Source organism: Artemia sp. Qi Xiang Cuo, chromosome 10, assembly GCF_049724085.1.
Source record: "Artemia sp. Qi Xiang Cuo chromosome 10, ASM4972408v1, whole genome shotgun sequence".
NCBI lineage: Eukaryota > Metazoa > Arthropoda > Branchiopoda > Anostraca > Artemiidae > Artemia > Artemia sp. Qi Xiang Cuo.
Window position 1 is genome coordinate 67713959 of NC_142803.1, and position 19055 is coordinate 67733013.

Below are 19055 nucleotides of genomic sequence, written 5' to 3' on the forward strand. Positions count from 1 at the left end.
CATACATTTGCTCTGATGAAACAGATTGTGTAAAACTAGGGTTATGGAAATGTGTTCATGGTGGGAGCGAACAGTGAACAGTTGTAACATTTCCTGTGAGAACTGTTCAATGGATTCAGCCAAATCATCAATAATCAGCCACGAGTTCGGTTCAATACTATTGAAAGCATCAAGTACCCGTATGAATTGTATTGGTATGGTTGTGGCACTGGATTTTATTTGATCGTAGGACTCCTGCCAAATACTATAGCAATAGTAGATTTTTTTCGGCTTTTCCAAAAACATTTTCTGACAATTTTGAATTATTTTAGCTAAAAGTGTTTTTTTCCCCGACATAGAGGGACCACACAGAAACGATCTGAAGGGTGTTTTAAATTGATGCATGCTGCTGTTGCTGCTGCTGTTGACAACAGTCGGACTACGACTAACTGTAATTCATACGTATCCAATGAATAAGTAGTAGTAGTAATAATTTTCCCATTGATCTATCTACGTTAACAAGAACAAAAAAAACACAATATTTCATGGTAATTTATTTGCAACATGAAAACTATTTGTTCAACATGAACAACAACAACAACAACATAAGAATAACACTTTTATGTTCAACAAGAACCTGACAAAAACATTATTTCTTGGTCATTTATTTGCAACATGAAAACTATTTGTTCAACATGAACAACAACAACAACAACAACAACATAAAAATGACACTTTATGTACAACATAAAAAAAAACAACACTTTTATACATGAACACGAACAAGAGCAAGAGCAACACTTATTGTCTTAAAAAAAACACTTTTTGTACAGCAAGACCACTATGTATATTAGCAAACACACAGTAGCACACTATTTATGAATCACTTGAAAACAACAAAAAACACATGAAAAAAGACACTTAAAAAAATTTAGATAGCACAGTTGAACATTATGAATTTAAAAGTTGGGTCCCCCCCCAGAGCCGCGAGGCCGGAAGCCGGCCACGGGCGGTGATGATGATCACCACCAGTTTCCAACATGAGATAAGATAATACTCTTTTACTCTGTTCACGATTGGTCAGTGGCAATAGATTTCCGATTTTCATTACAATTGAATTCAAGTTCTTCTCCTTTGATTGCACTGCTACTGATGCAGAATCTTTAGGTGACGTTTCCTGTTTAGAAGGACCGGTGACAGCGGCGACGGGTCTCACGATATGGTCTGTGTTTGTCCACGTGTCGCAATGCATCTTGAAGTAAAAGTAGTTTTTTGTCATCGGCAATATTCTCATCATTAATGAATTTGCTTAGATTGTCTTCAAAATGTTCGACGGGCGAGAGGACAAGTTCAAATGGTGTCAATTTATAGGGTTTAGCCATTCTCTCTAGAGAAAACTGTTTACAAGTCCTGCAATTATTGGCAGTAAAAGTGTGAAAAAGCTACCGCCCGCTTGAAGGAGACGTTTTGTTTTAAAAATTTTTCCCTTGTTTTTACAAGCCAAGGCGCGTACAGTGGAACGATGTTTCTTTGTCTGCTGTCTAACACCTTCTGGCAGTTGAACATTGCCCTCGGTTAAATTTAAACAAAGTTCAGATATTAGATTAATGAAATCCTTGTCAACACCATTTTTTAGTATGGCCTTCCTGAGTGGAGGTTTTGAAGTGCTTAAAACGGAAAATAAATGCCGTTGTTCGTGTAGTTTCTTCAGTGTCATAATAGCAACTAATAGTCTTTTCTACTGTTCACCGGAAGATATACTGTAATTTCATTGTTGAAAATGTCAGTGACTACACGTAGATCCTAGGGCGTGCTCTGATTAAGATCCAGCAAAATGTAACCATAGGGCTTATTAGTCACCTGAGTGTACGCTGACAACAGAAATTTAGGGGCGCCGGGGTATATCTGTTTATTGAGTTATTAGCGAGCTAGAATCACGAACAACTCAATAGATAATATAGATGGTGCTATTCAAAGCAAGGGTTCACATACATTTGCTCTGATAAAACAGATTGTGTAGAACTAGGGTTATGGAAATGTGTTCATGGTGGGAGTGAACAGTGAACAGTTGTAACATTTCCTGTGAGAACTGTTCAATGGATTCAGCCAAATCATCAATAATCAACCACGAGTTCGGTTCAATACCATTGAAAACATCAAGTACCCGTATGAATTGTATTGGTATGGTTGTGGCACTAGCTTTTATTTGATCATAGGACTCCTGCCAAATACTATAGCAATAGTAGATTTTTTTCGGCTTTTCCAAAAACATTTTCTGACAATTTTGAATTATTTTAGCTAAAAGTGTTTTTTCCCCGACATTGAGGGACCACACAGAAACGATCTGAAGGGTGTTTTAAATTTATGCATGCTGCTGTTGCTGCTGTTGTTGACAACAGTTGGACTACGACTAACTGTAAATCATACGTGTCCAATGAATAAGTAGTAGTAATAATTTTCCCATAGATCTATCTACGTTAATAAGAACAACAAAAAAACAATATTTCATGGTCTTTTATTTGCAACATAAAAACTCTATTTGTTCAACATGAACAACAACAACAACATAAGAATAACACTTTATGTTCAACAAGAACCTGACAAGAACATTATTTCATGGTCATTTATTCAACATGAAAACTCTATTTGTTCATCATGAACAACAACAACATAAAAATGACACTTTATGTACAACATAAAAAAAACAACACTTTTATACATGAACACGGACAAGAGCAAGAACAACACTTATTGTCTTAAAAAAAACACTTTCTGTACAGCAAGAAAACTATATACATTAGGAAACACACAGTAGCACACTATTTATGAATCACTTGAAAACAACAAAAAACACATAAAAAGACACTTAAAAATTTAGATAGCACAGTTGAACATTATGAATTTAAAAGTTGGGTCCCCTCAGGGTCGCGGGGCCGGAAGCTGGCCGCGGGCGGGACCCCCCCCCCCCCCGGGGCCAGTTGCGGGAAGGAACCCCCCCACCCCTCGGGATCCGCGGTGGAAAAAACTGTATACAATAGTTGTCGTCACTGCTGCTGCAGGTTAGGTTGGGTCAGTGGTTAATTTATGAAAGGGTTGGGTTAGTTAATTTATGAAAGGTTGGTGGTTAGTGGTTAGGCTAATTTATCCAGACCAAGTTGATTGCGATAGTCTATGCATTCAACTCGGTCATGTGGTCTCGGTCTCGGTCATGCATTCAAATACGATAGTGGCCATGTGGCAGTACACTTACACCATTCTCGAGCACATAGACTTTGTCGGATATACACGACATTGCATTTTTTTCAACTCTTACAGTATAATTTCTATACTGTAGAGAGCGAATTGCAAGCACTTGTGCTCTCGGCACTAGGCTACTTTCTACACAGTCTCTGTACACGCTCATGTTGAAATTGCTCTTTACAAAATGTGTAGGCATCCCTTTACACGCCTGCTTTTAATCCCCATTATGAGTTTCAACGCAATAAACTTTGGGACCCGGGAACACCCCTCTGGATATCAAATCACTCCCCGTCTCTGATTTTAACATTAATAGTTGGTTGGGTGCTTGACTTTTCACCAACTCGGGGTAGAGGGATGGATTCCAGTTGTTGAAATCCATCCGCGAGCTGATGTGTTCCCCCTTTTCTAGATCACCCAATAAATCCTCGTTTTTAACTTTTAGCCACAGAGAATCTGTGTCCCCATATCAAACATGAGCCTCCCCCTCCCGTGGCCGTTGCACCTTGCATACATTGTAAAAAACGACAACATGAGCTTTTTGGAAATTTCTAGTACTTAACTACCTCCTGCTATATTCTTGTTCAGTACCACATTTCGCTTTTTCCTGTGTAGAAGAACCATGCCAGCCTCTATGCTCGTGAACGATGTAAAATTGGGGTCGGCAATTATTCGTGCACACTCTAGAGGGTCAGTCACGAAGTCGCAGCGAGATCTGTTCCGTACGCTTTCGCACATTTTGCCAAACGCTGAATTTAGAATGAGTTTGTGCATTTCCTTCTCTACTTTGGAGTTTGCCCTAGAGCGTTTATCAACAAAAGTGTCGATAAACGTTTTCAAATATGGTTTCTGATTGAATTGCAGGACCCTATGTATTTTGGTGATCTTGAAACCATCGTTCACCATCCAGTACAAAAGCACATGGTGAACAACAATATTCTCCTTAGGGTCCAAATCAGAAATCAGTTTTTGCTTAGAGAGGCTCCAATGCATCCTCATATCCTTGACCAGTGATCGATTGAAGGGGCTAAGTGAGTCCCTGCTCATGGTTTGATTGATACAGGGAAAAAGGAAATCTCTCATTGAATCGCGCAGCGCCAGCGGTATGTGCCCGTCAATTTCAAAGAACCATCCTTGCAGCCCATTGTCCTCGACGATGGTTATGTCGGGGAACTCACAAGGATTTTCAAGCCATTGATAGTTACCACAAGGCAAAGAGTAGTGAGACATTGCCGAGGGGTACAATGAGTTCATGTCCAAGAACACTGCATTTGACTTTGCACCGGTGTTGCTGTTTTGTCCGCTCGGATCGGTTGACAAGACGCGATCCACATGAAAAACATACCCTCATCTCATTGAACGCTCTACAAAAAGGTGCTGATCTAAATCGGTGATTAGGCCTATTTCCTCTCTTCTAATTTTTAAAATCAAATCCATCACCAAATGTGGTGTGGAAAAATAATATCCTATATCTAACCCGAACTCTGAATAGATTTGGTCTGTGTTCTTGCAGACTATATCCAACAGAGTTAAAACGTCACTGGCCAAGCACAGTCTACAATAATCCCACCCATTTTTACAATTCCCCTTAGCCCACACCTTCTTGGCAAACTCATAGGCCTTGGCTGTGCATTAACTACTGGTGAGTGAATTGTAAAAAGCTTCAATTGGAGGTAGTTTCACCTCGCTTAAGCGAGCGCCAGAACAGTAATAGTCGTATGCGTGTACACCTTTGCAGGTCAATAGGTCATACATTTCACTGTCTGGAAAGTGCTGTTTAAGCAAAGGAAAGCTATCAAAATTGTCGCTTTTCTGCACTTGAATCAATTGACTCAATGCCTTGGGAAAAAAAAATAAAGAAATCTAAAAACCTGATTTTATTCCAACACGTATGCCCATTATTTACTACCTGCCATTTCAGCTCGAGAAGCAAGAACTTCTCGGCCGATTTGGGAATAATGTTATAGGTAAATGAATTATTTACCCATGGACTGTCTACTCCCCCTCCCTCCCTGTGCATAAGTGCCAGTGCCGGTAAAATAAATTTTAAATTATAATTTGAATAATGGATAAAAACTGGGAAAAAAACTGTTGGCTAACGTTTAAGTTACACGATTGATGCGCAACCCCTCTAAAATTACTACCCCAGAGGATATTTCCTGCCACAAGTGATTGTGGTCTCTGACTTTCCCCCTCCCCCGCTTTTCCCTTTAGTCCCCTTATCCCCCTCTACAAACTCCTCCTTACAAACCCAACATATTTTTTGGTTTTTAATCGCGAGACGATCCTCTGCAGACAACACCAAAGGATAATGTGTATTTCTCAAACGAGAAATAGCGCCATTAGCTGTACCAATTAGTTTAGTCAGTGCCTTGATCATGCACTCACTCTCTCATCCAATGTTTCTACTATTTCTAACAACTGCATGGTGTTAGAATTGTCTCTTTGCGCATGGGCATACGACAATGCAATAGCTTGGTGTTCTTTGATTCGGTTTGGAAATCGAGGATCGTTCACTTCCACCAGCTTAGCCTCACAATCCAAAGATCTTTTGTTGCACTGGAGGAGGGTATTTTGAAAATTTTTGAAACGTAAAATGGCCCTATCCCCTGAAACCGTTTCCACTGACTGGTAGCCATGCCGTCTACAGTGCTTCATATGATCCCGTAGTTTTATATCGCTACGGAATTGTGACAGGCATGTCGGACAGTAGAAACGTACCCCTAGCTCCCTACTCACCCTCCAGAACTCTATTGATGTCTGTGATTGGATTAAAATGGCCAATTGAATTGGCAAGGTCACTAGATGGTGGTGTGTACAACAGCCAAACCCAGTGTTTGACCAATTCAATTGACGGACCCCTTACAGGAAACACCACCCCCTTCTTTTTTAAACGAAACCCATCTTCAAATTCAGTTTCAAACTGAACCACAGTAACGCCGATATTTAAATGGGCATTGGCCCTTTCAAAAATATTAATGGATCTTAGCGTTACTGGGTATTTCCCTCTAAACAAGTGAAATCTACAATGGGAAAATTGGACCCTTCCTTCCCAAGTACAGCCCAATCGTCTAAATTCGTCTTGGTAGCGTCACGTGCTAGAGGCTCGAATGCTGATATGAAAAAAGCGTACTTGAAACATTTTGGATCCGTTTCGAAACAGATTTGCTGGACACCACAACAGCCTACTAAATCTGAATTTTAGTTTAAAACTGTATCCCTTTCATACCCACCTGTCCCCCCTCTTAAAATAAAATCTTTCTTAAATTTAAAGATATTAACGCTTAAATTTTCAACAAAAAAAACTACAGAGCCGCTCCCATTTTCGTTATAATTCTCAAGAGACGCAATAATATGACCTACCCACTCGGAAAAAACACCCTAAAAATTCTCTAAACTTGGATAGATCAAACGCATCTCGGAGTGTATATAATGGTGGTAAACTTCACTTTCACCCTCATTTAAATAGAACACCTTTAAAACAATTGAAACCTTAATTGAATCCCTCCCCCTCCCCACAATTGAATTTGGTTCTCCAGCAGTGCACGAATTCTATCTACATAGTCATGCACAATTTCTACGGGGTCAAACACAAAATTACCACACAAAAGCGAATTAAAAGGGTCACCAAAAGTTGCAGTGTAGACAACTATTGCATTTAAAATTGTATCTGATAGCTGAAATTCGGAAAAAGTTGTAAATTGGACATTACCCCCATCCCCCTCCCCCTCTTGTATATTATCAACACCCCCTCCCCCTCCCCCACTTTGTTCAATATTTGGGGTATGGGAATCCACTTCGTTCGATTGAAGTGGAAGTAGGTTATCGGGGGCTAGAGGAGGAGAAGGATTCCCTGTTAATTCCCGGGTAAAATCTTCCAAAAGCTGTAAGGTGTTTTGACTCAAGTCCTCCTGCTCATCTGTGTTATAATCTACATTAAAATAATCAGTTAAAAACTCATCAATATTAAACGGTATTTCTTGTATGATACTGTACCATGTTGAATTGTTGGAGAGCTCCATATGTGTGTCCTCTCCTTCACCAACTGACGAGCAGGGGGGAGATGGTGAACATGGGGCCAATGCATCCTATAAATGAAAAAAATAGCTTATTTTCAAAGTCTTCAAATCACCCCTACTGTTTTTTTTTAATTGGATTATTATTGCTTAAAGCACGCTTAATAGCAGTAGCATATACACTAGTCAATCGATATTCTGAAAGAAAATCCAACTTAACGAAAATCCAAAACGCTTTACATAGAAGGCAATTTGATTTTGTTCAAACAACTCCCCCCTAAATTTCCACTATTTAATACTACCCTCCGAGCCGGGCCGGCCCGCCCCCGCAGTGCGTCCCGCAGCGCTTCCCGCGGTGCTTCCTTGGCCCCACTGGCGCGGCCAGGGCGCCACAACAACCACCCATGTATACAATAAACTACAATGTTAAATTGTGAAAAAAAACAGCAACATTTTGAGATAAAAAGAATCTAGTCAATCTATGCCAAGTAATTCAGGTTAGAAATTAACAAAAATATTATCGAAGAGATAGCAACAGTTTATGGACTACAGTGGGGGAACAGAGAAAATAGGAAAGAAAGAAAAAAAAGAGTGGTTTGACAAAGCAAAAACAAAAAAATTACATTATATTTAGATATCTCTCAGGGAGGGGGGGGGAGCAGAGAAGTTTAAAACAATGGTTGGGGCGGGGGGGTTAATATTTTAAGATCTCTGAGACACACGCACTTTGACAGCGTTATGAAAAATGGCTATGTTTACATATTTCTAAAAGTTAGGTAAAAAAAAAATCCTCACATTTGCAAAGTCCGGCTATATTCGAGTACCCGAAGGCCCTGGTGAAATATGCTTTACCTACTGACCCTGTCTAGGTGGGAATTCTCTTGAAGGTCTACAGAGAATGTATGGGCAAACGAAGTCACAATCCTGCGTAGATTTGGGAATGGCTTTGTTAGGCAACACTTGTTTCGGTGGCTTTGACCAGCGACCATTTTGTATAATTGTCGCCTTCGCAGGGGTTGCATTATTATCCCTTTCTGACTTCAGTTGAGGGGGATCAATACACTCTTTACTATTTGCATTATTAAAAATTAGAAAAAATTAGTATCAAAAGAATTTTCCCCTTTTTTACAGAAGGAAAATTACTAATCATAGCCTAATCATAATTTTGTCTAGATAAGCATGTATCACTAAGCCCCTTCCCTCCCCCTTTTTCAGCAATGTCATAAATATATTGTTAGCAATAATTTTGGGGGGTATAACTTGTTTCGTTCTTGTATAGAATATAGAATTCCAATGTCCTAAATATCTATCACTATTTTTACCGACAATTTGTTCCTCGCTATTTTCGGACGAACCCGGAATTACACTAAAGGTATAGAAAACCGAGATTGACGGAAACCGCCAATGTAAACAAAACAGGAAAATTGGGATGCCACGAAGATGTCTACAGTAAGCAAATAAAATAGGAATTGTTAAAAAAGAGTGGATTCTTTGACAAGCCAAAAAAAAACAACATTATAGTTAAATCTCTCTCATGGAGGGGGAGCAGAGAAATTTCAAACGATGATTAGTGTAGGGGATTAACATTCTAGGATATCTGAGACACACACACTTTGACTGTACGATGAAAAATGGGTATATTTAAATATTTCTATACGTGATGAAAAAAACCCACATTTGTGAAGTTAGGCTATATTTGAGTGCCTAAAAGTCCTAGTAAAGTATGCTTGATCCCTCGACACTGTCCAGGGGGGGAAGCTCTTGAAGGTCCATGGAGAGTAGATGGGCAAGCGAAGTCACAATCTTACATGAATTGGGGTGCGGCTTGGTTAGGCAACACTTGTTTCGGTGGCTTTAACCAGCGACCATATTGCATAACTTTCGCCTTCGCAGGGGTCACACTATTATCCCTTACTTTCTTCAATGGAGGGGAGTCAATACATTCTTTACTATTTGCCTTAAAAAATAAGAGAAAAAAATTAGTATCAAAATAATTTCCCCCTTTTTTACAGAAGAAAAATTAGTATTCCCCATAGTTTCGACTAGAAAAGCATTTATCACTAGGAAGCCCCCTCCCCCCCCCTTTTCAGAAATTCCCTAAAAATATTGTTAGCAATTATTTTTGGGGTTATAACTTATTTCGCTCACATACATAGAATATAGAATTCCAATGCCAATTAATATTAATTTTGCGGACAATATGTTCTCCGCTATTTTCAGACAAACACAGAATTAAGCAAAGAGCATTGAAAATCTAGATTAGCTAAAACCGCAAATGTAAACAAAACAGGAAAAATGGGATGCCAAAATTATTTATAATCTCGCGCGGAGAGCTTATGTCAAAAACATCGCGGCATAATGTCTAAGAATTGACAGAATTCAGTTACAGAAAAGATCACAATACAGAAAAGCAAGAATTATCGAAAAAGAGAATTATGTCTATTGCGAGAATTATCGTTGTAAAAACATTGGGGGGTTTTGAGGGGCGTTTAGGTAGTAAAAAGAAGATATTTTACGATTTCTAGCGAGCATAAACATAGCTTGGTGGAGTTTGTATTATAGTGGGAGGGGGAGGGGGGAATTACCTAAATATACTGAAGGGTGACCAAGGAAAATAATTTTATTTTGAAAATAAAAAATGAAAACGTACTAAAACAGAACTTTACATTGTAAATTGAGGTTGCCAAGGCTTCAAGCTCATAAATAATATTCATACTTGTTTCCTCTGTGTCACAATACTTTCTGATAATTTAATCACAATGCATGTCCGTTATATACGAAATCCCACGGGGAATTTGCGTTTCAATGGGGAAAACCATATGCAGGCGAGCCTCTTTTTTGTCTAGAAGTATATATGCCCGACTCGCTGATTGGTCTAGAAGGAGACACGTGATCCTGTTTACTATTCCTGGATCTTAACGTTCTCCCCTAGCGTGCACTTGGCCAAACAACAACAACAAATAAATCGACCTTGGAACATCCATAAATTGCTGTACTTGTCGGAGATATTATGTAATCAATTGACAAAAACCATAAAACAGACATAAATTGATGTTGACATCCATGAAAAACAACAAATAAATTGACCAACAGACATAACCATCCAAGCGACATCCATCAAAGTGAGAAAAATAATGTTTTTTCATGCTCACTTACAAAAACCATAAAAAAAGATATAAACTTCTGTTGAAATCCATGAAAAACCACAAATAAATTGACCAGTAACCATGAACATCCATGAAACATCCATCAAAGTGAGAAAAATCTAGTTTTTCAAGTGAGAAAAATTCTGTTTTTTCATTCACTGAGAAAAACGATAAATTATGTACTGTCAACGTTAAACTAAATTGTAGATGGCAGCACGGGTGAGTTGTGGGGCTGGTACCCTCCTTTCTACTGAGGTAAATATCGATAACCAAAAAAGAGAGAGAAAAAAATGGCGGCGTATTAGTGACGCCACCGCCGAATGAATCAGCGGCGGCGTCAGCACGCTGATGCAAGCTCGGCGGCGCACCACCGTTTTTTTTCGGCGGCGCGCCGCCAACTTTTCGACGCGGCTTCGGGGTCTATATATAGCCGACATCCCGTTCTAGCCTTAGAACTTTCCCTGCATGTTTTCAAAAGATATCTTCATTAGCTGAATGTCACTTAGGCTTTCTCAACTGCTTTATATTTCTCAAACTGCTCCTCAACATTCCATGTCACTCTTATTTCTCCACTTACCATCAGATCAATTTGGCTACTAGTTTTACAACTATATGATAGCGACCGTCAGAGTACACTAACATATTTCACATATTTTTTCACCATTAGGCCTATAGGATCATTCCTAAATAATGTTTGGTAGACTGTTCTCGTAGACAAGATCAGCAAAAAAAAAAAAAAAATGTAAATCAGGTGGAACAAAGTTTAACTGAATCCATTTTTCCCATTTGATCATTTTATTGAATGCCTTTCAGCAAACAGTTTTTGGCAATTATTTCATAAGTTTTGGATTTTCAGATATGAATATTCGGAGTAACATCAACAACATGTCAATTTAAAAGAAATGAAATTTAATTAAAAACACTTTCCAAGAAAGCATACATGAAAGGAAAATAAAGTAATAAAACAATCTTAGAGGAGCGAAATTAGCCAAACTTAAAGGAGTCAAATTTCAGACACCAATCACTACGCCTGTTCTGAAAAAAGGGAAAAACACAACAGATCCTTCTTCTTATAGACCGATAACTATTTCCTCTGTTTTTTGCAAGCTTTTTGAATTTCTAATAATAGGTGACATTAGAAAGTGTTTTAAGACCCCTCCCCACCAGTCAGGAATAAGATGCGCTCACGCATTATGTTGTAATAAATGTTCTGTTAGATGCACACATTTTTAATGAATTGCTGGCTATTGGTGAATACGACGCATGCCGCGCATTTGACTCGGGCATACATGCGCAGATAATGCTAGAATTACGGTCAAATGGTGTCGACCCAGCTATTGTTTGACTTCTTTATGATCAGTATCACGAACTAAAAGTGTGTTTAAGCACTCCTAATGCAGAGCCCATTAGTAAAATCCCTTAAAAAAAAGGTATAGAACAGGGTGCAATTTCTTCGCTAGAGTTTTTTATTAATAGTATTTCCGAGCCGCAGTCCAAAGTCACTACAAGCTGTATCCTAAGAGGAATAGATGTGACTATAATTGGATTTGCAGATGGCATCTTGAAATTTTCTCGGCAAATAACATCTCTAAAAAGTAATTTTAATATCCTGTCATCTCAGTATGGTGATATTAGCCTTATTTTTAATGTGTCAAAATCGGAAGTAATGTTGTTTATTTGGAATAAATCTGTTCTACCTCACATTCAACTAGGATCCCAGTCTGTCAAGCCTGTGGAGTCATTAGTATACTTGGGACTGTCCATCGGTGACACTCTGTCATCTACACGTTCTCTAATCATCATACATATAGAGCGTAAAATTAGAACTGTGTATGGGGCCACAATTTCTTCGAAGTGAAAGCTTAATAGGTTTTCACTGGCTAGAATTTATAATGCTGTCGCGCTGCCACATATATTATATATAATAACACCATTTTGGAAACTTCTGCGCAATGAAGATAAATTTAAAATCCGTAGAATTTTCTTCAGATATTTGACGTTTCTGCTGCAAGTTCCACTGAGAACAATTAATTCGTACCTGATTCCGCGATACGCAGTAACTGATTCATTTTCAGCAGTTAATCAGTTGCTTGACAAGTATTGTGCTAAGTTGGAGGGTTGCAGCCATCCTTGGCTACCTCTACTCTCGTCAATTTTATTTGTTGTGTATTAGTATTTGCTTTGTGTGTACCATTAAGTGTATTTTTTTTTTGTTTTCTCTTTTCTGCTATTTTTTCCATCAATTTCTGTGTTTATGATGGTTGTAAAATAAATTCAGTTCAATTCAATTACTAAGAATTATTGTTGTCCAACTTTACTGTTACGTTTTCAAAAGGCCAAAGCGTTCTTAGCACTAAGATATAGTATTTTTATTACAAAAGGATTCTAAAATTAAAAGTTTAGTGTTCTTGCATAGGGGAAATTTCTTTTTAACTGTTAAAAAAGGAACAAAAGGAAAGCTTCAACTTTGTAGCCTGGCTTCAGCTTTCACTGTTTAAGAATTACTTTTGATACGATTCCTGTACCTTAGTCATGAAGAGAGAAAATAAAACAGCAAACTAAACCAAAATCTATAAAAAATAGCTCGTAAAAAGTGGTAAATCAGTAAACCAGCGGAAAAATGCCTTTTTTTTCAGACTCAATCTTTTTATTCATTATCCTAAGAATTATTCTTTTAAGAAGGTTTTATTTTTAGAAGAACAGATTTTGATGTGGTCTTATATTATTTTGAAATTTTGATTTGAAATTTGGTCTTATATTAGAATGGTCACGTATCTTAAAAATTCACAATGCTGATTTAAAAAATATTCCGGCTCCAAAAAGACAAAACTCGGTAAAATAACTTAAGCCAGTCTTTCTGACATCAAGCATTAGCTAAAACTATTTTTTACCCTCTAATAGAGCTATACAGCTTTTCAATTCATCAAACCAACCGTGGTTCAAACTTTCTGTCGAAGTTAATACATTTCAGGCCTTGTCCACTTTCTCTATGTAGACTAGAGCTATTAATATACGACAAAAAAGATCAAAATCAAACAGTTGCTTTGATAACATGATTAAGCAAAACAATTCGAAACACTTAACTTTCTGCTTTCTCCCAGAGTGGTTGGTTGAAGCCACTCAGTAGTACTTGTTCTCTTTTTTTTCAAAGAAAAGACGAAAAGCCAATATTGTTGGCTTAAAAGACGACACTTATATGTATAAAAAAGGAAATATAAATCAATTAACTATATTCACTTATAAATATTGAGCTCAAATTATTAGGAAAATACGCACAGCGAATTCAAATCATTTTGGCTTTTATGAAATTATTATTATTAATCTATTTAATACTTTTGGATTCACCTGCCTAAATATTTAATAAGAAAAGGGCACTGAAAATAACAACTAGGAAATTTTTAGCACATATTTTACTATAGCGTTCCCTATAGTAAAATTCATTTACTATAGACAACGCTATATAGCGTTGCCTATAGTAAAGGCCATACAGCTCCAATGTTTTATATTATTATTTTTTTTCCCAGAGGCACTTCATATGGAAGGGGTCGTCACATAAACTTCAAAGAGGGCTAATTCAAATGAAAATCGAGTGTTTTAGTGCCCTTTTTAAGGGTCAAAAGTGATTGAAGGGCCCCTAGCCCTCCCCCCCACGCCCATCATTCCCCTAAACACTTACAAGCAAAATTTTGAAATAGCCATTTTGTTCAGCGTAGTTGATTTCCAGATAGAAAATATGTTTTTGAGCAGGACACTCCCCCCCAGCTCTCAGGGCAAGGGTTATATGTTATGCCCTGGGGGCATTTCAGGTTTTTATAGAAAGTGTTGTCGTAGAAACTTCTAAAAGGACTCATTTGATTGGAAATTCATAGGGCTAGTGCCCTTTTTAATAGTCGAAAGTGATTGGAGGGCAACTAGCCCCGCCTCCCACGCCCATCATTCCCCAAAACACATCCAATCAAAATTTTGAGATAGAAATTTTGTTCAGCGTAGTTGATTTCCAGATAGAACATATGTTTTTGAGGAGGACACTCCCCAACAACCCTCAGGGCAAGGGTTTTAATTTATGCCCTTGGGGCATATAAGGTTTTTACAGAAGGCGTTGTAGTAGAGACTTCAAAAAAGGCTCATTCGATTGTAAATTCAAAGGGCTAGTGCCCTTTTTAATAGTCGAAAGTGATTGGAGGGCAACTAGCTCCCCCCCCAATGCCCATCATTCCCCCAAACACTTCCAGTCAAAATTTTGAGATAGCTATTTTGTTCAGCGTAGTTGATTTCCAGATAGAAAATATATTTTTGAGGAGGACACTCCCCCAAAAACCTCAGGGCAAGGGTTTTAACTTATGCCCTGAGGGAATATCAGGTTTTTATAGAAGGCATTGTCGTAAAAACTTCAAAAAAGGCTCATTCGATTGTAAATTCAAAGGACTAGAGCCCTTTTTAATAGTCGAAAGTAATTGGAGGGCAACTAACCCCCCCCCCCCACCGCCATCATTCCCCCAAAGACATCCCATTGAAATGTTGAGATAGCCATTTTGTTCAGCGTAGTTGATTTCCAGATAGGAAATATGTTCTTGAGGAAGACACTCCCTCACAACCCTCAGGGCGAGAGTTTCAAGTTATGCCCTGGGGACATCTAAGGTTTTTATAGAAGGCGTTATCATAGAAACTTCAAAAAAGGCTCATTCGTTTGAAAATTCAAAGGGCTAGCGCCCTTTTTAATAGTCGAAAATGATTGGAGGGCAACCAACCCCCTCTCACACCCCCTTTCCCCCAAACACATCCAATAAAAATTTTTTGATAGCCATTTTATTAAACGTAGTTTTAAGTTCTGGAAATTAGGTCTTTGAGGATGACCACTCCCCAACAGCCTTCAGGGCAAGCGTTGTAAGTTATGCTCTAGGGGCATATAAAATTTTGTATTGACAATGTTGTCGTAGAAACTTCAGATAGGGCTCATTTGATTGGAAATTTAAATGGCTAGTTCTCTTTTTAATAGTCAAAAGTGATTCTAAGGCAACTGACACCCCTTCCACGCCCACCATTTCCCCAAACACATCCAAACAAAATTTTGATATAGCCATTTTGTTCAACGTGGTTGAAAGTTCTGGAAATTATATGTTTGAGCAGAACACACCCCCCACAGTCTTCAGGGGGAAGGGCTATAAGTTATACCCTGGGGGCATATATGGTTCTTATGGAAGGAATGCTCGTATAAACTTCAGAGAGGGCTTATTTGATTGGAAATTGAAAGTTCTAGTTCACTTTTTAAGCGTCGAAAGATATTGGAGGGTAATCAGCTCCCCCAAACCCTTTTTTCCCAAATGCATCCAATAGAAATGTTAAGATAGCTGTTTTTTTTTAAATTCAAGGATGATATAACAAAAATTACGGTGTCGACACAAACCACCAGGGCTCGGGGGCCGGTGTTGTAAATTATGCCCTGGGGGAATATAGTAGGGAGCCAGGTATTACTCCTGGGCTTACACAATTTATGCATGTTTTCATGCTTTTTCTCACTGAGGATGTTTTTCATGGTTTTTCTCACTGTCGATGTTTTTTCATGGTTTTTCTCACTGTTGATGTTTTTTCATGGTTTTGTTATGTTTGATGGTTATATGATGTAGACATATGTTCTGGTTATTGGATGGTTGTTTGATGGTTATGAGTGTTGGTCAATTTGTTTGCTGTTTTCTTGGATGTTAACATAAGTCCAACAACAACTTGGATGTAGACATCTGGTTATATGATGATTGTTTGATGGTTATGAGTGTTGGTCAATTTGTTTGTTGTGTTCTTGGATATCAACAAAAGTTACTGGATGTTTCTTGGATGTCAACAACAACTGCTGGATGTTTCTTGGATGTCAACAACAATTGCTGGATGTTTTTAGATGTCAACAACAATTGATAGATGTTTCTTAGAGGTCAACAACAATTGATGGATGTAGTCATAAGTTCAACAACAACTTGGATGTAGACATCTGGTTATTGGATGGTTGTTTGATGGTTATGTGTGTTGGTCAATTTGTTTGTTGTTTTCTTTGGATATAGTCATAAGTTTAACAACAACTTGGATGTAGACATCTGGTTATTGGATGGTTGTTTGATGGTTATGTACGTTGGTCAATTTGTTTGTTGTCTTCTTTGGGTGTCTACATAAGTTCAACAACAACTTGGATGTAGAAATGTGGTTATTCAATGGTTGTTTGATGGTTATGAGTGTTGGTCAATTTGTTTGTTGTTTTCTTTGGATGTAGTCATAAGTTCAACAAAAACTTGGATGTAGACATCTGGTTATTGGATGGTTGTTTGATGGTTATGTGTGTTGGTCAATTTGTTGGTTGTTTTCTTTGGATGTCAACATAAGTTCAACAACAAATTGGATGTTATCATCTGGTTATTGGATGGTTTTTTGATGATTATATTCACCCTTCATATTTGTGCCATAGTTAGAGTTGAAGTTTAGTTTAGTTATATTTAAGAGTTTAGAGTTTTAGCTTAGTCTTAGCTTAGAGTTTTAGTTAGAGTTGAAGTTTAGTTTAGTTATAGTTAAGAAATTGGAGTCTTAGCTTAGAGTCTTAGCTTAGAGTTTTAGTTAGAGTTCTAGTTTGGTTTAGTTTTAGTTAAGAGTTTAGAGTTTTAGCTTATAGTCTTAGCTTAGAGTTTTAGTTAGAGTTCTAGTCTAGTTTAGTTTTAGTTAAGAGTTTGGAGTTTTAGCCTAGAGTTTTAGTTAGAGTTGAAGTTTAGTTTAGTTAAGAATTTTAGTTTAGAGTTTAGAGTTTTAGTTTAGAGTTTTAGTTTAGTTTTAGTTAAGAGTTTTAGTTTAGAGTTTCAGTTTGGTATTAGCTTACAGATTTAGTTAGAGTTATAGCGGTTAAGAGTTATAGTTTAGAGATTTACTTTCGAGTCTTAGCTTAGAGTTTTAGTTAGAGTTATAGTTTAGTTTCAGTTAAGAGTTTTTGTATAGAGTTTAGTCTTAGCTTAGAGTTTTAGTTAGAGTTTTAGTTTAGAGTCTTAGCTTAGAGTTTTCTTTCTATTTAGTTTAATTTAGTGTTAATTGAGAATTTAGAGTTTTAGTTCAGAGTCTTAGCTTAGAGTTTTTGTTAGATTTATAGTTTAGTTAAGAGTTTTAGTTTAGAGTTTCCGTTTTGTATTAGCTTACAGTTTTAGTTAGAGTTATAGTTTAGTTAAGAGTTTTAGTTTAGACTTTAGAGTTTTAGTTAGAGTTATAGTTTAGATTAATTTTTGCTAACAGTTTTAGTTTAGAGTTATAATTTAGTTTTAGTTAAGAGTTTTAGTTTAGAGTTTCAGTTTGGTATTAGCTTAAAGTTTTAGTTAGAGTTATAGTAATTAAGAGTTCTAGTTTAGAGTTATAGTTTAGTTTTAGTTAAGATTTTTAGTTTAGAAATTTAGTTAGAGTTATAGTTTACTTTTATTTTTGTTAAGAGTTTTAGTTTAGAGTTTTAGTTAGAGTTATAGTTTAGTTTAATTTTCGTTAAGAGTTTTAGTTTAGAGTTATAATTTAGTTTTAGTTAAGAGTTTTAGTTTAGAGTTTCAGTTTGGTATTAGCTTACAGTTTTAGTTAGAGTTATAGTAGTTAAGGGTTTTAGTCTACAGTTATAGTTTAGTTTTAGTTTAGAGTTTTAGTTAGAGTTATAGTTTAGTTTTTGTTAAGAGTTTTAGTTTAGAGTTTAGAGTTTTAGTTAGAGTTATAGTAGTAAATAGTTTTAGTTTAGAGTTATAGTTTAGTTGTAGTTAAGAGTTTTAGTTTAGTTTTAGTTTGGTATTAGCTTAGAGTTTTGTTATAGTTATAGTAGTTAAGAGTTTTAGTAGAGTTTAGAGTTTTACTTTAGAGTCTTAGCTTAGAGTTTTAGTTAGAGTTATAGTTTAGTTTTAGTTTAGAGTTTCAGTTTGGTATTAGTTTACAGTTTTAGTTAGAGTTATAGTAGTTAAGAGTTTTAGTTTAGAGTTATAATTTTGTTTTAGTTTAGAGTTTCAGTTTGGTATTAACTTACAGTTTTTGTGAGAGTTAAGAGTTTTAGTTTATGGTTTTACTTTAGAGTCTTAGCTTAGAGTTTTAGTTAGAGTTATAGTTTAGATTAGTTTTACTTAAGAGTTTTTGTTTAGAGTTTAGAGTTTTAGCTTAGAGTTTTAGTTATATTTATAGTTTAGTTTAGTTTTAGTTGAGAATTTAGAGTTTTAGTTTAGAGTCTTAGCTTAGAGTTTTTGTTAGAGTTATAATTTAGTTTTAGTTAAGAGTTTTAGTTCAGATCTCTAGTTTAGTTTTAGTTTAGTTAAGAGTTTTAGTTTAGAGTTTAGAGTTTTAGCTTAGAGTCTTAGCTTAGAGTTTTAGTTAAGAGCTTTTAGTTAAGAGTTTTAGTTTAGATCTCTAGTTTAGTTTTAGTAAAGAGTTTTAGTTTAGTTAAGAGTTTTAGCTTAGACTCTTAGCTTAGAGTTTTAGTTAAGAGTTTTTAGTTAAGAGTTTTAGTTTAGAGTTTCAGTTTGATATTAGCTTACAGTTTTAGCTTAGAGTTATAGTAGTTAAGAGTTTATAGTTTTAGTTTAGTCTTAGCTTAGAGTTTTAGTTAAGAGTTTTTTGTTAAGAGTTTAGTCTTAGCTTAGAGTTTTACTTAGAGATATAGTTTTAGTTAAGAGTTTTATCCTTTGATTGTTCAGAA

The 19055-nt window shown here is 36.6% G+C and overlaps 1 pseudogene across 1 annotated transcript in view; it reads right to left on the reverse strand.

Moving 5' to 3' along the window:
• The window catches only part of LOC148948079 (uncharacterized), a 211106-nt pseudogene that overhangs the window by 187007 nt on the left and 5044 nt on the right, over nt 1-19055 (reverse strand). The gene's annotated exons all lie outside the window — the stretch shown is intronic.